This window comes from Melanerpes formicivorus, unplaced genomic scaffold (assembly GCF_026170545.1).
Source record: "Melanerpes formicivorus ecotype bairdi unplaced genomic scaffold, bMelFor1.0.p_v2 SCAF_237, whole genome shotgun sequence".
NCBI lineage: Eukaryota > Metazoa > Chordata > Aves > Piciformes > Picidae > Melanerpes > Melanerpes formicivorus.
Window position 1 is genome coordinate 227,796 of NW_027142589.1, and position 4,705 is coordinate 232,500.

The following is a 4,705-nucleotide window of genomic DNA, read 5'->3' on the forward strand; positions in this document are numbered from 1 at the left end:
GCCGGGGCAGCGCCGGGCCGCAGCGGGGGGCTGGGCGGGTGGGGTAGGCGTCGAGCGGCAAGCCCTCGGCTGCAGCGAATGTTCGGCGGTGCGGGGCGGGGGGGGGACGGGACGACACGTTGGGGGCGCCGAGTCCGAGCCACCCCCGGCCCCAGGGGCGGCCGGAGGGGGAGGCCGGTGCCTGGCCCTGGGAGCTGCTGGGCGCCGGATGGCCGAGGGTGCGTCAGAAGCCGCCCGAGCGGTCGAGCAGGTCCTCCAGAAAGGCCTAGGGTGGCTTCGAGGGCCCCGGGAGCAGTCGAGGGAGGCCTCCAGGCAGGTCTGGAGTGGATGGGAGGCCTTCCAAAGCAGACAAGGGAGGCTGCCAGCGGGGCCTAGGCTGGCACTGCAGCCTGTAAATGGTTGGGGGGGGGGGCCTCTGGTGCGGCCTGGAGTCTCTGGGTGGCGTCCAGAGAGGTGCAAAAGATCCTCTGGTGCGGCCTGTGGTGGCGGAGAAGCCTGCAGAGCGTGCGGGGGAGGCTTCTGGTGCGGCCTGGGGTGGGTCGGAAGCCTGCAGAGCGTGCGGGAGAGGCTTCTGGTGCGGCCTGGGGTGGCTGAGAAGCCTGCAGAGCGTGCGGGAGAGGCTTCTGGTGCGGCCTGGGGTGGCTGAGAAGCCTGCAGAGCGTGCGGGAGAGGCTTCTGCTGCGGCCTGGGGTGGCTGAGAAGCCTGCAGAGCGTGCGGGGGAGGCTTCTGTTGGGGCCTGGGGTGGGTCAGAAGCCTACAGAGCGTGCGGGGGAGGCTTCTGGTGCGGCCTGGGGTGGGTCGGAAGCCTGCAGAGCGTGCGGGAGAGGCTTCTGTTGGGGCCTGGGGTGGCTGAGAAGCCTGCAGAGCGTGCGGGGGAGGCTTCTGCTGCGGCCTGGGGTGGCTGAGAAGCCTGCAGAGCGTGCGGGGGAGGCTTCTGCTGCGGCCTGGGGTGGCTGAGAAGCCTGCAGAGCGTGCGGGGGAGGCTTCTGGTGCGGCCTGGGGTGGCTGAGAAGCCTGCAGAGCGTGCGGGGGAGGCTTCTGGTGCGGCCTGGGGTGGGACGGAAGCCTGCAGAGCGTGCGGGAGAGGCTTCTGCTGCGGCCTGGGGTGGGTCGGAAGCCTGCAGAGCGTGCGGGAGAGGCTTCTGTTGGGGCCTGGGGTGGCTGAGAAGCCTGCAGAGCGTGCGGGAGAGGCTTCTGCTGCGGCCTGGGGTGGCTGAGAAGCCTGCAGAGCGTGCGGGAGAGGCTTCTGCTGCGGCCTGGGGTGGCTGAGAAGCCTGCAGAGCGTGCGGGAGAGGCTTCTGCTGCGGCCTGGGGTGGCTGAGAAGCCTGCAGAGCGTGCGGGAGAGGCTTCTGCTGCGGCCTGGGGTGGCTGAGAAGCCTGCAGAGCGTGCGGGAGAGGCTTCTGCTGCGGCCTGGGGTGGCTGAGAAGCCTGCAGAGCGTGCGGGAGAGGCTTCTGCTGCGGCCTGGGGTGGCTGAGAAGCCTGCAGGGCGTGCGGGAGAGGCTTCTGCTGCGGCCTGGGGTGGGTGGGAAGCCTGCAGAGCGTGCGGGGGAGGCTTCTGGTGCGGCCTGGGGTGGCTGAGAAGCCTGCAGAGCGTGCGGGGGAGGCTTCTGCTGCGGCCTGGGGTGGCTGAGAAGCCTGAAGAGCGTGCGGGAGAGGCTTCTGGTGCGGCCTGGGGTGGCTGAGAAGCCTGCAGAGCGTGCGGGAGAGGCTTCTGGTGCGGCCTGGGGTGGCTGAGAAGCCTGCAGAGCGTGCGGGGGAGGCTTCTGGTGCGGCCTGGGGTGGCTGGGAAGCCTGCAGAGCGTGCGGGGGAGGCTTCTGCTGCGGCCTGGGGTGGCTGAGAAGCCTGCAGAGCGTGCGGGGGAGGCTTCTGGTGCGGCCTGGGGTGGCTGAGAAGCCTGCAGAGCGTGCGGGGGAGGCTTCTGGTGCGGCCTGGGGTGGCTGAGAAGCCTGCAGAGCGTGCGGGAGAGGCTTCTGGTGCGGCCTGGGGTGGCTGAGAAGCCTGCAGAGCGTGCGGGGGAGGCTTCTGCTGCGGCCTGGGGTGGCTGAGAAGCCTGCAGAGCGTGCGGGAGAGGCTTCTGCTGCGGCCTGGGGTGGGTCGGAAGCCTGCAGAGCTTGCGGGGGAGGCTTCTGGTGCGGCCTGGGGTGGGTCGGAAGCCTGCAGAGCATGCGGGGGAGGCTTCTGCTGCGGCCTGGGGTCTCTGGGTGGCCTCTAGAGAGGTGCAAAAGACCCTCTGGGTTGGGCTGGGGTGGCTCTTGGACCCCTGCCACACAGTGGAGAGAGGCCTCCGGCCCGCCACCTGTGTCCCTGTGTGCCTGAGTGCCTGTGTCCCTGTGTCCCTGTGTCCCTGTGTCCCTGAGTGCCTGAGTGCCTGTGTCCCTGTGTCCCTGTGTCCCTGAGTGCCTGAGTGCCTGAGTGCCTGTGTCCCTGTGTCCTTGTGTCCCTGTGTCCCTGTGTCCCTGTGTGCCCGAGTGCCTGTGTCCCTGTGTCCCTGTCTGTGTACCTGTGTGCGAGAGTGTCCGGCACGCCACCCAGCGGCGGCGGGCAAGCAGGTAGGCGGGTGGGCGGGCCGGCGAGGGCCAGTGTGAGTTTGGGGGGTGGGAGGGGAGGCGGCAGCTGGAAGCGTCAGAGGAGGGGGCGTGGCTCCGGCTGGCCCCGGGAGCAGGTTCCCGGGACCGGGACCGGCTGGACCCGGCGGGTGGTTGATCCCGGGGCGGGGGGCAGAGGCGGCGGGAAGCGGCAGCTGCGTGTGCGGCGGGGGGGTGGAGGGCGAACCGCGGCGGGAAGCGGATGCTTCAGAGCAGGTTACGGGGGCGGGGACGGACGACACCACCTGTCCCCGCCCCGGGACGGGCTGGACCCGGCGCCCTGGACCCGGCGCCGTGTACCCGCCGCCGCCCCCCGCCGCCGCCCCCCTCCGCCACCCCGGGACCCCGACGTTTTTTGGCGCCCGCGCCTTTTTTTGCTCCCCGCCTGCCCGCGCTGCCCCGGGCCCTCCCCCGGGGCGGGGCGGGAGGGAGGGACGGACGGACGGGTAGCCGGGGATCTCCGAGCGCGCGCCACCAGACCGAGGCGGGTCCCGGCGGCGGCGGCGGCGGCGGCGGCGGCGGCGGCGGCAGCAGCAAGCGACGGCGGGGGGGGCAGGCTAGGGAGAGAGGGGGAGCGGCATGCGGTAGGGCTGGGGGGTTTGTTTCGGGGGGGAGGGGTGGGGGGGGGGTGGCAGCGGTCAGCGAGAGCGGGGAGAGGGGGAGCGGCATGCGGTAGGGCTGGGGTGTTTTTGGGGTGGGGGCGTTGGGGGGATTAGCGGGCGGGCGGGCAGCCCAGCCAAGCGGCAAGCCGGGGGGCGGGCGAGGGCGGCTTTAGGGCCGGAGGAGCGGAGCGCAACCTCCCCCGTGCAGGCTCCAGCGTGGAGAGCAGCAAGTTTTTGGGGACGGGGGACGACGGACGGGAGGGGCAGCGGCGAGAGGCTAGCTGCGGCAAGGGGCACCGGCACGGCCGCCCTAACAGCGCCGCCTCGGTCGCAGGGGTTAGAGAGCAGCCGGGCAGCCCGGGAGGGAAGCGGCAGCCCGCGTCGCGATCCCCCCTCCAGGGGACAATGTGGGAAGGGGAAGCCGCGGCGGCTTTGGCGGGGGGGTGCCCAGCTGCTAGCGGCTTCGGGGGGCAGTTAGCGGCGGCGGGGGGGGGGGGAGATGGGTCGCGGCAGCGGCAAGAGATAACGGCGGGCGGGGGGGCTCCGTGCAAAGCGGTAACGGGAGCCGGGGGGTGTGGGGAGCTGGGGGGTGGCAGCAGCGGCAAGAGGCAACGTCGGGAGGGGGGGCTCCGCGCAAACCGGTAACGGGGGCCGGGGGGTGTGGGGGGGGGCGGTGGTGGCCGCGGCAAGAGGCAACGGCAGGCGGGGGGGCTCCGCGCAAACCGGCAGCGGGGGGGGGGGGCGGGGGGTAGCGGCAAGAGGCAACGGCGGGAAGGGGGGGCTCCGCGCAAACCGCTAACGGGAGCCGGGGGGTGTGGGGAGCTGGGGGTGGCAGCAGCGGCAAGAGGCAACGTCGGGAGGGGGGGCTCCGCGCAAACCGGTAACGGGGGCCGGGGGGTGTGGGGGGGGGCGGTGGTGGCCGCGGCGAGAGGCAACGGCAGGCGGGGGGGGCTCCGCGCAAACCGGCAGCGGGGGGGGGCGGGGGGTAACGGCAAGAGGCAACGGCGGGAAGGGGGGGCTCCGCGCAAACCGGCAGCGGGGGGGGGGCGGGGGGTAGCGGCAAGAGGCAACGGCGGGAAGGGGGGGCTCCGCGCAAACCGGCAGCGGGGGGGGGCGGGGGGTAGCGGCAAGAGGCAACGGCGGGAAGGGGGGGCTCCGCGCAAACCGCTAACGGGAGCCGGGGGGTGTGGGGAGCTGGGGGTGGCAGCAGCGGCAAGAGGCAACGTCGGGAGGGGGGGCTCCGCGCAAACCGGTAACGGGGGCCGGGGGGTGTGGGGGGGGCGGTGGTGGCCGCGGCAAGAGGCAACGGCAGGCGGGGGGGCTCCGCGCAAACCGGCAGCGGGGGGGGGGCGGGGGTAGCGGCAAGAGGCAACGGCGGGAAGGGGGGGCTCCGCGCAAACCGGCAGCGGGGGGGGGGCGGGGGGTAGCGGCAAGAGGCAACGGCGGGAAGGGGGGGGCTCCGCGCAAACCGGCAGCGGGGGGGGGGCGGGGGGTAGCGGCAAGAGGCAACGGC